Below are 15,230 nucleotides of genomic sequence, written 5' to 3'. Positions count from 1 at the left end.
CTCTGGCAGCACAAAGCCCCATCATTTACCCAGACAGCATTAGCGGTGAGATAAGGGACTAGGCTATGAGCTTCCTTACTTAGCCATTTGAAACACATGGGGAATTTATTTGTATTACCCCATTAATATCAAACGTAACTAATGAGGTGTGATTATCCTGTGTGCTTATGGTAATAATGATTCAGATCACACAATAATAAAGAGCTGGCTCTCTAAATGAGAAGGGCTTGGTTTGTTTTCAAGCTCATGGCACTCTTTAGTTAGACTCTGTTTCAATACCTGTGAGCATTTGTTACCTCCACATACCGGTAAATCACTTGTAGCACCAGGGAGAAATCTAGCAAAAAAAACATCTCCCACTGGAGCAAGTCCAGCACAGACCATGTAATGCTTTATGATAATGATGGGACTTATCTATTCACTATGATGATATGCATAAACATGACACAAATGCCCCATAATCAGCCATGAGGATAGTAGAGTAAAATTGCTTGCAGGTATAATTAATGTTTGATCATTTAGAACTGTTCCAACACATGCGCATGAATACACACTTTTGCCTACCCCCTTTTTCCTGTTGGTATGGCTCTCTGTCTCTGTTTCAGTCTCTCTCTCTCTCTCTGTGTGCATAAGATAGATAGTGTGATAGCATGAGTAAAAACAGGTCAACACACTTTATTTGAATGAACAAAACACCAGTAGACACCATCGATGTGGATCCGTCTGCAAGTCAACAGATTACTGCGCTAAAAATACAAGTTATGTTTAATTCTGGAATATTCTTTATCAACAATAGTATAAACCGGTTGCAGGCAGGTTGTTTGTATGTGAATTCCTTTTATAATAATGGTAATGCAAAACAAATACGATGCCTGAGAGCATTCATATCTAAAAATTAAAGAAAGATTGTGTGTTATTTTGTCAATAGTGCCTTGGTTCCCCTGTGCAACATCACCTGGAAAGCACCATTTCTTGATATTTCATTTCCTGTTTTTGTACCACTCTTCCAGACCCTCCCAGCCATTTTCCCTTTATTTCACTGGATATTGCACTTGTTTCCGACTCTGGGTCTTCCTCTAGAGCGACAGCCACGTCGGTCGCTCTCTGTGTCTGTTTGCTTTCTTCAGCTTTTAGGCCTTTGTGTGTGTCTGTGACCGATGAAGCCTTGACACTGGTCACAGCTTTGCACACAGCCTCTTTGCATTCCATTGTCAATTCACTCCGACCTTTTCATTTTGTTGCTGGCCTCCTCTCTCAGCTTCTATAGCAAAGCTGATGTAATGGAGCTCATTTTCTGTTGTAATTGTACTAATGGTCAAATGTCCTGATGGGATCGACCATTAAAGCTTGAATTTTGCATTGTTGTCACATCGATAGTGTCGGACTAAGTGCAGTGGATTCACAATGGGTTGTTGGACATACAGTATATTACCATCGTAATTGTGACCTTTACGTTTGACATTGTAATTTATAACTTGTGCTGTCATTAGTAACATATAATTATCTGTTCAGTCCATATTTTATAGTGCAGCCCCCCCCCCATTGAAATAAATACTTTTGTAATGTTTTGTAAATAGAAACTTTCTCTACGCTGGATATTTACCATATTTAACTAATTACTCTTTAAAATCTGTTTATGTAAAAATGTCCTTAGCAACAAGAGTTATTCATCTTGCACATCTAATTATTCAATCGCAGGTACTCCTACACTGCACAGCTGGTCATGAATAGATGGACACAGCTATACTACTGCACTTACACCAGAGCACGGAAGGACTTCTTGCATTCATCATTAATGATATTAAACCATAGTAGTTTGTTTGCGGCACAACTCTTTCTTCTTCTTTTCTATAGGTTGGTCATTAGTGTTACTGTAAAGGCCTTTGATGTTCTCTTCTTCACAGTCGCTCCCACATCTCTCCGTTTTATTCACCTTTGACCACTGTTATGCTTTCCTCTCGAGTGTCTTCTGCGGCTCCACTCTGGTCATTTATATCTCAAGCTCATCTTTGCCGGTGTCAGTTAAGGTTGTTCCTTGTGCTCGGGGCCGTTCAGCTAAGCCATGTGTCTTCTTTTAGCTACACGTCGTCCTCCAGCACTGTTTGACATTTGTATTGCATGTGAGAAAAACAATTGGGGATTTTGAAACGTTGTGAATTAGTTGGATTGATGATGTATCTAACAAGATCAACCACTTTCTCTCCTTATCTTGTCAATCAATAGAACTCTCTGGTGCTTTTCAGGGTCTTGCTTCCTCAGGATGCTATTACATTGACTTGTTTTTTTTTCTGTGTACATCTGTCACCTAAGTGGTATTGTGGCATGAGCGATCGCTCATGAGAAGGCTTAACGAACATCAGGCACAGAGCGCATGCTGGAAAAAATCGTTCTATTAATTAATGGTGTAATTAAGGATTTGTCATTGACATGCCACTAGCTGACAGGGATGGATGGGGTGCTTGGTCCCGAACCAGGCAGTAGCAAATTCGATAATGAATGGCAGCTATTACCAGCACGTTTGGGTGGTGATGGGGCCACCTGCAAAGACTTGGCTTCCCCACCTCTCCTTGTTCTCTTTTCTCCACAAGCCCTTTATCTGTTCCCCCACACTTTGGTTTCCCATTTGTGACCTTATTCTTATTTTAGCCTCCTCTTAATTTAACACAGTCCCTTCCTGTTGTGCACAGCTTTAGTAGAGCCTGCTGCTTTAACTGTATGAAAGTCATGTGAAAAATCATGTACTATAGATATTCTAGTTGGAATATACATCATCTTTCCTCATTTCGTCCTCACTTCTTGCTGCCTATATTGTACTAAGTGCATCCTCTGCTCCTGACACACAAACACATGTGCAATGTAGTTTGAACTACCATATGGCTCTCACCAGTGCCATTATTACTGCAAGGCACCAAGTTTGGACCTGTGGATTTGGAGCCCTGAGACCAGACTACCAAGGGATTTTTTTTCATTTCTCTAAAAAAGGGGGACACAAATGGCCTCCTTCACTTTATTGTGGCGACCCAAATTGAAGCCCAAGCCGACGCATTTGAGGTTAAATCACACGACAAGCAATCTTAAAAAGAGGTGCTTTTCACATGCAGTTTTCTCTCATAAGTGAAATGAAAGCCTCTGATCAACATCCACATACACTTGAATAATTAAAACCAGAAGGATGACATGTAAAATCAAAACATCTTCAGGAGTCCACAGTGTAGGATAGGAGGATGTTGGTGGAGTGTGAATCCCATTTAGAGACTTAATATAGTAATTGCATGATGTGTGAAAAGGTCAATTTGAAAATGGCTCCTATTTTTGAAATCTGTTTAGTTACTCAACGGTTCTCAAAAGTAGGAGCCATTTTCACACAAATGTACCATTTCTGACACAATGACCTTGCTAAAATGCTAAACAAATAAACTTACATTTACCTTACATATTAGGGAGGCATGCTAGAGCCAAAGCTGTCTGATTAAACTCCTCACACAACTTGGGAATGGATTCATTTAAAACTAATTAATTAATTAATTAATTATTTAAAGTTGGCCACCACTTTAGGAAGCCTTTTTATGCACAAAATAATAAAGTAAGTACACATTCGCTTGGCATTCCAAGCGAATAATTGATGCAAAAATGTTCATATGCATTTAATATGCATATGCATATGATGCATGTGGCATGCATGTTTGAAATGTTGCTGCTTTAGCAATACTGTGCGAAAAACAAATTAAAAACAAGGCAACTCTGAGGTACACTAACTCAAAATGTAATTTATGCTACATGCTTCACTCATTTTCCATCTGGGTTCTTCTTAATGAGGGTTAGAGGGGAGCGAGAGTCAGTGTCAGCATGCATGAAGCAGAGTTTCAGGAAATGTTCATCCCTTTGTAGGAGAGAAATGTAGTGATCCTTACTGTGATCCCTGCTGTCCTACTGGGCCTCGGGTCTGTGGGCAACGGGAAGAGCAAGCGAGGCAGGCATCAAGTCCCAAGAATAAAAGAACGAGATAAATGCTCCTTTGGCTTAGAAAATATAAAATCATGAAGGTGGCCATACTTCAACACCCTGATGCATCTCTAAAAAAATAATGAAATAATCTAAATATGATATAATGAATCTAAGATTTTTTTCGACACTTTTCTAATACATCAACACAGAAGCCGGTTTTAATATTTTCTTTTATAATGTTCTTCTTTTAAAGTAATCACAACTAGTCACTGTTGGAAAGCAATGCTGGGACCAAGCAGTGAAGCAAGGAGCAAACAGGAGATGTAAATGAGAAATAGGTTTTATTTACCCAAATAATGCCAAAAATTAACAAACCAATAATTTAATAACTAGGCATATAAAAGAGGTCAACCAAATATCCTGCAGATACCCCTGCATGGCTTCTCTGTAGGCTGATGTTTAGATGGGGAGCAGAGGTCAGGGGTCATACAGATCTGATAATGGCTGGTGGGATTTGTTCAACATCGGCTGGTCTGTCAGTCAAACTAGAGAAATTGTTGATCACTTGGGAGTGACTTTTCTTAGGTTCACTTTAAGATGGAATCTTGCAGTCTCTTTTTAGATGAGGAGGCGCAGTGAAGATGGTGTTTATGTGGCTTTATCTTCTTCAGAGTTAAGATGTGACTGGCAGATTATCTTTAGACTCTCTTCAAAATAAAATTGATTTTGACAGAATTCTGCAATGACTGTAACTATGCCTACAGTAATGATAGAGCTTGTCAAAATTCTTCAAAATTCAAAAGGAAATCAAAGGCTACATACACAGTGTATAGAATATGATTTAGCACAAGAAGAGGATATGTTGATATGACCAGTTTGTAACAGGCTTGAGTTTGATGGTTAGTTTAGAAGTAGGTTATCAATATATTTATAATTCTATATCCCACTCATTTATCCATCGAAATTTGAGTCGAGGCCGTAAGCAAACGCTTGTCCAGATCTCAATCTTTCATTGATGAATGTCTTGAATTGGCATTGAAACATTTCATACTTAATGGTACTGCTGCCTTTCTACCGAGAGACAATAAAACCTGTTTAAGCCATTTAACAGCTGTTTCAATTAGTTTAGCTTGCGTTTGTTTTTCTCATCATCTGTGGATTTTTGGCTTAAACTTCATTGTTGATGTTACTATGACCACATGAGTTCATGATTACACCTGCAAGCTAATTACAAACTTTCATCCTGAATGTGTCGGCAATTAAGACAGAGGGAGATTAATAATGTTATCTTTGTGGTGTCCTGTGGTTTGGGTTGTGTTACAGTTATTCAGTTTTAGGATACACGGGGTGCTGTTGGTCAGACAAGCCTTTGAGTTAGATCCTGTTTGGGGGTCAGTCTATTTGTGTTTATTTATCCTTCTTCAGGCAAGGTTACCTTCTGCTTTGGGTGCTTGACAAGTTAACCTGCCATGTGACCTTTTCCTGCATCTTATTCTCCTCAAGTACCCAATTCCCCTCCAATGTAATATCAACTCACTGATACCAGCTGCACAAAGGAAATTAGTCATTTCAGGAAATCAATCATCCTCATAAATTCCTTTATCAAGCCGACCTGTTTCCACATGAAATATGATATGGAAGTGATGCCGCTTTTGATTTCCTGCTCAAGGGCTTTGCTTTTCCCTTTGTGAAGGTTGAATACATTTGCTTATTTAGTTGGTTAAATTGTTCTGCATATACATGATGAACTGAATTTAATTTAACAGAAAATGTTGGTAATTCCGTAGACAACTTAAAGATGCAATAAATGGAGAGAGGATCTAAACCTCAGAAGAGCAGCGGCACGATATGAGAAATATAAATTTAGAAAGCTGTTGTTGTTTTTTTAAAACAAGGTAAAATTGTGTCCCCATTACCCCCATGAAAACTATTCAAATTTCTATTACTTTGTAAGAGGTATGTGGGGGAAAGAAGGATGGAGCAGAATAAGAAAGTGGATGTGAGGGGGGGAGGGAGGGAGGGCTCACTGACATGCGAAAGAAGCTATATCAGTCTGATCAGTCATCCGTCCTCCTCCAATCTCCTGATAAAGCAGGTACTGCAGGAGGTGAAACGATGTGTATCAAAACCTCATGAAGATCGATGGCATCCTTCTACCAGCTTTGAGAGAGACAAAAGAGAATGAGGGCACGAAATGGAAAAATAGACGACAGCTATCTAAATCGGTCAACACACTCGTGACAACACTGGGAGACGGAAGGGGATTGTTGACGATTAAAAAGTACAAGGAGAAAGAATTAAGAGGGGTTGGATCTTTTTTCCCTTCATTTTAAAACATTAACAGCAGCTGTGAGAAATCACGGAGGACTGTGTGTGTGTGTGTGTGTGAGAGAGAGAGAGAGAGAGAAGCAGGTGTGTTTCTGTGCTGAGGCAAACAGCAGACCTGCAGGTGATTTCAGGCCCACAGATGTTTCAAGTTTCACAGACGTATTTAGAACATGAGAAAGACATCATTTACATGTTCATCCCTCCGTCTTTGCTTTAATCCGTACGCATCAAATCATTTCATTAGCTCCAGAATGACTCCAGATTTGGGGGCACACTTTGCACATCTATATTTGTCATGGATGTAAGCTGACCGTAGTCTATTCAGGTCTTTGAATTGATAAAATGTACCGAATCGCCATCCTTCACTCAGTGGGACTGTTGCTATATAAGAAAACCACTAAAGCCAACAGAGGCTTAATTAAAACTACAAAACATTACAAAAGCATGTAAATTGTGTCCCTGTACTCTGAAATGTTTTTTTTATATTAAAAGTAATTAATTCCTTTCTAGTGAGACGGCTAGAAGAATACTGTAACTGTAATTAGGCTCAGCAGAAAGAAATCACGCTCATTCTATCATGCTATTATTAGAAGACACTTGGCTTTCATCACTTTGATACTGTGTAGTTATTTCTTTGCTCTTGAAAACAAAACAACACTTTATATTCTACAGCAGCGAAACGCAGCACCTTATCAGGTGTCATGTCAGCACAGATGCAGTGTTATCTGCATGTTATCTGTGTAAGCATAACACATTGGAACTCAGGAAAACGGAAGAATGGGACATAACACATTCACCTTTAGACTGCACATCTGCTCTGCAAACGCAAACAAACCTATTCCTCATGCACGCCTTTCCTAAATATGTTCTTGTAGAGTCCTGGGACAACTTGATTTCAGACCAGCTTTGCCCAATTTTCCTAGTGACTGCATACCAACTTGATACAGTTTATCTGTGCACCTGCATCTGGCTCATATTTGGGTGACTTGCCTCTCGCCGCAGTAGGAGGACACACACTCGGGGGCATGTCCCTCGCTATCAAGTGGCACACCAGTATTTTAATGATAGAGACGACTTGGTTTTACAGTGCGAGACGTCCTCAGAGCAGGTCGACCTGCTCCGGTTGCAAGGCATGCTGGTATTTTTGTTGATTCATCCCTGAAGCCCACATTAACCTCATAACTCCCATCATTCAAATGACCATGTCCATTTGACTGTCAGTAAACATTCTTCAAGCAGCTAAAACATCTAATCACACAGTAGGAATGCAGTTCATTCTAAATGCAGCATAATGAAGAAGCTACTAGTGCATTATGCTGATTGCACTTTTAAATTTGTATTCTTTAGAAGGTTACAGGTAATTACCTCTGTATTCTATTGAGACATCAGCTGTGTTCATCCCCTCCACCTGCTGTGGTAAGAGGGTCACTGGGGTCAACTCCTTCTCCTGCCGTGTTCCTCCGCTGGTTTCAGTGTGTAAGGATTTATTGTATTACACATTTTCTTTCGTTTGCCTTTTTATGTCGGGCCATCTTTTTTTATTTTGCCAGTTCTTCTGCTGACTTCTGTTGCGTTGGTTTGATTTATAATAGACACAGAGTATTTTTTAGCAGCTGTGTAGAAGAAGAAGCTGTGTAGAATTGTGTATCTTTACTGAATTGATCTGTATTTGATTTGAATATCACTGAATTCTTTTATATTCTGAGCTTGTTGATTGCTCCATGTTGGACAGATTCCATCATTCGACTGCCTCTTTACATGCCAAATGCAATTAGTAGGTGGGCACATTCTCTGATTGCGTAATTAGCTGCAGCCTTAGTAAAATAGACGTTCATTGCATGCTAATAGTGAATGCACAGCGACAGTCATTTGGCTGCAATTTGTGCTGCGTGTTTCATGTGCGTACATCTGACCTCCCTTTGTTAAACAATAACCAAACAAACTTCTGTTCTCTGATGATTAACCATCAATACAGCCAATGTGATTGATTTGTGATGCATTTTCCGCTGATGTGACAGTGTGTGTGTGTGTGTGTGTGTGCTTATCAAATTCATTCATCTAATTAAATATCAAACAAAACACAACCAGATTGGTGAATATGAGAAAACATTTGTTGTCTTTATTCTGCACAGTTTGATGTTTGTTTGTGTCATGAGAACAATACCAACAAACCAAAACATATGGAAGACCTCGATCACCAAACTCCCTCAGGACCTTCTGAGCACCAATCCTCTCTCTCTTCTCTCATCCACAACACCAGATTTCCTCCCTCCTGTCATTGGACTCACTCCACAACCACCTGACCTGTGAAACTTTAGGTCCAGACCAGTTCAGACTACTTCTTCCCAAGCTGATTTAATGTAATCTGGCCTTTGGTATTTTATTTATAGTATCATATATTCCCTCTTAATTATTTTCTACTTTCACACACACACACACACACACACACACACACACACACACACACACACACACACACACACACACACACACACACACACACACACACACACACACACACACACACACACACACAATTTCTGGTGAAGAATACCTTCTTCCTGTGAAACACCCTGGCTGCCCTTCAAGGGAGAATAACAGCCAACATTTGATTGGAAGTTTCAATTCCCTTTCAGTGCCCTTAACACACTTACTGATATTGTATGATAATGTATTCATCCTAAAAACACTCAGTTTTCTAGTGTGCCGGGCTGCACCCCTTCACTCCCTGTCACAAACACACCATGCGTGTCTCGCCATTCCCACAGCTTGACTGCACTTTTGGTGAGATTTCCCCCATATGAAGAGTCTGAATAACTCAATAAAAGAGTGAAGACACCTGTGATACAAGCTCAAGAAAACTATCTGCGTGAAATATCAGCACAACCCAATTATTCATCAACACTTCTAAGGCTCTCAATAACTTTGTAAAGGCCATTTTCATTACTTTATTACTTCAAATCTTCAAATATTGATCAAAATCAAAAGCAAAGTGTCATTTCTCTCTGTTCTTTTTAGTCTAAAGGTACAAATACTTTTTAACAACTGTGTAAACTCATGAAACAAAGCCAAATGCTCTTCCGATGGTAAAAATCACTGCACCTGATTCATAAAATTTGGGTCTAAAATAAATGCAAATAGATTTTGGCAGACATAGCAAAATGTATTTTCATAGTTTGCATATGTCAAGCACTGATCCAGAGGACAAATTCACAACTTTTTGTTTTGGATATCAGCCAGCGGTAAACAAGAGCAGTAGAAGAAGATGAAGATGATCTCTGTGGGAGGATATTCTAAGGTTACTTTTCACTTTTGATTTGAATCGCATCCTGATATTTGATGCAGTTTATTTGGACGGGTAAGAAAGCAGCGATTACACACGGGTTCAGACCAAAACAACCGGATGGACTTGGACCTCGTCCAACTGGACAAGAAATGTCATGGTGACAAGAGTAGCCTCGCTGTAATGACCCCAAAACAGGCACCTAAGAAATTCATGAATTCAGTATTCATGAATTAATCACCTAAACATTTCACAAGTTTTACTCATCAGTGTATAATCAGAGTGGAAGAGCTCAACAACACTTCCACAGAACTTCCGAGACTACCTCAACAGCATTGTTCGATTGCCGTGTTTCAGAAAGATACATACAACCCTGCCTCAAAATCTGTCCAAATAAGGCATCTTAGCAGACAGCATGGTGTTTTGTGGTGTCTAAGAATTGGAACAGCCTGCTATTTTGGCAAACCACCAGGGGGCGCATCAAGCACCCCAGGTGGCATTTGTCCCATAGTCTGAGAACCATCGTTTGTCCCATATCAGGCCAAAAGCTTCTGCATACATATTTATAATAATGATAATGATAGCATGTTTCACAGTTTTGACATAAACTAGGAAAACCAATGATCTTACATAATTTGTATACACTGCATACCGTGCTGTAGATTTCACTGTAACATGAATATACCATGATATGTCATAAATTATGAAGTAATTATTCCTTATCAGTGAGAGGTCTGAGGGAAATCCTGTGGGGAGATTGTGCAGTTTTTGCACAATGTAAATCAGAAGCAAACTATACATTTCACATACATATATATACATGATTTTCACAGCAGGAGAGTGTTTTAAGAGGGGGCTCCACTTCCCTGTGCATTACACACCGAGACCTACACATTCAGGTCTGTGTTATATGCAATATAATTTTGAACTACAACTAAAAAAATCTTCCTGGATGGCAACAGGTTTCCTTGGCACGTTTCCCAGGTAACGCCTATGTATTGCAAACACTAAACTGGCACACACACAGGCTGTTTGGTCTGTTTCCAAGACTCCTCAGCTCACACATACTTGCTCTTCATGTCTTCTCTTTGCTGCTGTGAAAGCTGCATCCAATCGGTTTCTAAACTCAAATGGTGCAGAGAGAGCTGGGGCAGTGATGGGGGCGCAGGAAAGGGACTGTGGATTGGAGCCATAATGGTCGCTGGCCTATAACTCGATTTTTTTGTAACCCAGTTCTGATGTTGTAAATGTTATTTTGCCCATGGTTTAACACAACAGTGACATCATGAATTACAATTGTTCTCCATTTGGAAGTTGCGCCCTCTTGGATGTGCAATTATGATGCTTATTTGAACCAACTTTGTACATGAATTATCCTAAGAATACTGTAACAGCTCTCCTCCTCGCTGATTACCTCAAAGAAAAAAAGAGGAGAAAAAAATACCGTCTCTGCAGTAGCAAATGCATTATGTAGGAAGATGAGAGGGAGGTGTTTGGCTGCTCAATATTGCAGCAGACAATTCAGCCACAACACAGATCTGTGAACAAACAGGCCCTAATAAGAAAATTGTATGTGTAGTTCAGGCACAGTCTAAATTCATGTGTGTCTCGTTTATTCCCTCAAGATATTTGACTCCTTATTGAACATTTCAAGTTTTATTTGTGGTAGAAAAAAACACCAAGAGATACAAAATACAAGAGACATAGAATCACAGTTCCAGCTTCCATACAAGGAAGATCACAGCGGGGCCACGGGGTTGATTTATGGAACAATCTGATTATTTATGACAGGATCTGTGCTGCATTTTCCTATAATGCAGAGGCGTTTACCCCACTAAAGTGACTTCATGTTAAAAAGGTTTCAGTGATTTGATACCTGCTTTACCCTCCATTTCACAGAAAAGCACAAGAACCACTTTAGTACCACAACAGTGTGAATAGGCGCTGTAAATACAGGTGCATATTGTTGATGTGTTCCTATACTTAATGGAATGTGGGGAAAGCAAACAGCCTCACATGTGTTAGCTGTGTCATTATATATCAAAAAAGGAGGGAAAGCAGTTTTAAATCCTGTGTTTTGAATGTTAGTGTTTTGTTTGGATCATGGATTGTGCCTTTTAAAATTCTGATTACTATTAGCATCATTATATTTAAGTATAAAGGTAACAACAGTACAGCTATATCTAATGAAGTCATAGAATAAAAAGCTTACACAACCTTTATAGTGGCTAAACTAAAGAAATCGATACAAAATAAAGCAGTAAACATGGAGAATGTTGATATGCAAACACTGTTGTTCATACACTGGCCAGATAAGTAGCATCTTGTGAAAATGGTGAAAGGCATTTTGAACTAAGATACACTGGAGAACCTTTCTAGTAGTCGATATCACATGGAATGACTTTTTGAACTGAGCCCAGACTTTGTTATCAATAACAATTGTATCAGCGTCTGTATTTCAGCTTGTGCCAGTTGTAAAGATAAATGCTACATATAAATGCTGTTGAAGCAATAGTTTTGTGGGACCTATACATTAAAATGTAATGTTCCTTTTCAACTGAATTTATCTCCTTTAAACTGGACGATGAGACCTATTTCCTCTCACAACACTAAAGCTATGCTTACCTAGGAGCTACATCAGGTCTTATTGCTCTATCAGCTAGAGCGCTGTCATGTCTGCCATACATCTCTGCACATACATGTAATCAGGGTCATCTCTCCGACCCTTTAACTGTCATTAACACGTCCAAAGCGATTGGATTGTGATTGCACAGCACAAAAACACACGCGGTCCACATGTGATTGCTCCCAGGATGCATTTAAGATCTGGTTACCTAAGCAACAACTTTGAGTGCATTATTGACTCACTCCAATGTAATGACAACCCCTTAGATATGACTATAGACTGGAATTACATTGCGTTGCATTTCACAACATTGTACACGGGTCTATAGCACATATATGTACAAGCACATGGTCGTTCATGGGTGTGTGAACATGATGATCCTTAAATAAATTCTGCAACATAAACAATTTCAGCAGAACTTATTTGATAATTGTATTGTAGCAGCTGTGGTCTATGCAGGTCAAGTTTTAAGTTTCCAATATTGACTGTGAAGATAGGACACACACATCGTATGTCAACTGCATTTTCAACAAAACCTGGTAAAATGTATTTATATGCAAGAGCTTTCATACTTTGGCTTCCACATTGTAAAGTGTCATTCTATTTAACATATTCTGTCTTTTGAAGGAGTTGTAAAAATGTCCCTCTCAGTTTAAAATCAAATCTATCCAAATATAATACTGCTGTGATGTGTAAGCAAAGATAAGCAGGATGTTTTGGGCATTTCTGAAAGCATAATCCTCTTTATTAAATAACTGTAATGGTAATAAAATATCAACAATGCACAGCAGCTCATTCATCATACAATTAAACACAAAATATGGGAATTATATTAAGACAGATTTTGTATTTTGCTGATTTGAGCGTCTGTTTTGAACAAACCCGAATCCTGCTTCACACCAAAAACAGTTTATCCAGAGGCATAAACTCCGCCAATGAATACGACTTGGTTTACTGGCTGCTTGTTAACGCTCATGCATGGACGCCAGAACAATACCTGCCCAGCCTAATGGATTAAATTATACACACTCCACTTTACATTTCAGCCAGATACCACATACTGGTATAATTGTTCAACAGGAGCTGAATAGGTGTATTGAAATACAACCAGTCAGATATCTGTCAACCACTTAGACTTTCTCTTCTAGGACTAAATTCTACTTTCACATGGTTCTTTGCCTCCTCCTCTGCTCCGAGCTCCTGCTGTGAGCACACTGGCAGTGTAAATGTGTCCATGGCCATACTGAGATCGAGTCAGCAAACGATTTGATTAGAATGGAGGAACTCTAGATTGATGTTTCGTGATGCAGGTGCACACATTTACGTTGCCGGTCCATTTGTAGTAAGTAAGCAAGGAAAGGGACGTCCTTATTTCCAATAGGATTTCAATGTGCATGACAGCTGACACCCTCCTCTGTCCTTTGAGTCTGAGGACAGCGTAGAATACAATGGGTGTGATTGTTATAATACTGAAAGAAGTAATTTTGCGTGAATACTTATCCAGTTATGTTACAGGAGGATTCCTTGTCAACAAACTTTATGCCGTGTATGTCAGTCAGTTCGCAATTGTTGTTTGTTAAAGAATCAATCGTGTTCCTGGCCTGGTTACACAAACACTTTGTAATATGTACAAATAAGAAGCAAAGCATCGATTCACACAGCAGAAAACAAGAATTCTCATCCCCAAAAATTATGGAAAGATCTATAAAAGGGTGGGATGGAAACACCCTCTCAGGCACGTCTTCACACTGCGGCACTCATTTGGACGTAGCCAGAAATACTCCCCTTTATCTCTTCAGGCCAAATGAAATTGGAACATATTGATTGTATCTGCTACAAGCTACTGTGTATCAGGTTATACTGGCCTCCACTCTTCCACACCTGTGCTCTTGATTGTGACATATTTTGGGGGAGCAAGTTACAATGACATTTACGGGCTTATTACAAACCTGTCCGTGAAGTAGTTGTGTAAGATTTTGTCCTTTTTTAGATCGTAGACTTGGTTCATTTCCCTGCACTTCATCAAACACCATTCAGGTTTGGAGACTTGTGCTTTTGTACAAATCTCAGAAAGCATTTTCATGAAAGCTCTCATTAAGGGAAAATGCATAATGACTGCTGTTAGTTAATTTTCTTGCAGAAGAGAGAGCATTATGGTGCGTTATGTAGTAAAATACTGACTTATGGTAATTCCAAAGTCAGTGAAAAGGCTTTTAAAAAGTAGAAAACAAAGGACAGACAATAAGATAAAAGGGGACTAAATCGGTGAATCTGTTTACCACTTTCCATATTATTCCGAGGGAAAAGAGAAGTGGGTGCGATTCTTTCATTTGTCACAAGCTTCTTTTGACATCGGGCCAGACCATTATTACTAATTGTTAAATGTCAAATTGGAATCCCATTTTCAAGTGGGAAAAATAATGATTAGACTTTTTGGCACAGGTTGCAGTGTCATCCAGTCTCCATTAACAATGGCTTTAATAGGCTTTTTGTCAGTGATTGATACATGTTACTCCTTGGACCTTAAGATAATTTTTTTTTAATTACTGAAACTTAGCCAAGTGACTATTGGGCTCTCTCCTTGACTGGCTTGTTGCTTTTGTTATACTTTATTGGCAACTCATTTTGGATAAAAGTCTCCAACAAGGAATAAACTTTTACCATAATTTAGATCCATTTAAAAAAACGTCATCATTTCCTATTTCTTAAAGCAAAATAAGTGAGCATGAATTATTCAAAGCCACTGACATTGAAGGAACAGGAGCAGCTAATCATGAAGGTTTAATGTGGAGAATGCACTTCAATAGTCATTTGTCATTCGATTTTGCTGATGTTGGTGCGTGTAAACTGTAGATAGTCAAAGACAAAATGATCCTCCTCAATCTGTAGGGGGAGGGAACTCATTAAGAAACAATTAGAACAACACAATCACTTGGCCATGTGGAAGTACAGCAAAGCCTGTGTTGGGAGGAGTTGTTGTTGTTGTTGTTGGTTATCCTCAGGTAGGATCTATTTTAAATGATGTTCACACTGCATCAATGTTTTTTA

The sequence above is a fragment of the Genypterus blacodes genome, unplaced genomic scaffold (assembly GCF_046128005.1).
Source record: "Genypterus blacodes isolate CSIRO-AG114 ecotype Tasmania unplaced genomic scaffold, CSIRO-AGI_Gbla_v1 ptg000067l_1, whole genome shotgun sequence".
NCBI lineage: Eukaryota > Metazoa > Chordata > Actinopteri > Ophidiiformes > Ophidiidae > Genypterus > Genypterus blacodes.
The sequence above is the reverse complement of the archived record's forward strand: the minus strand, read 5'-3'. Positions refer to the sequence as shown.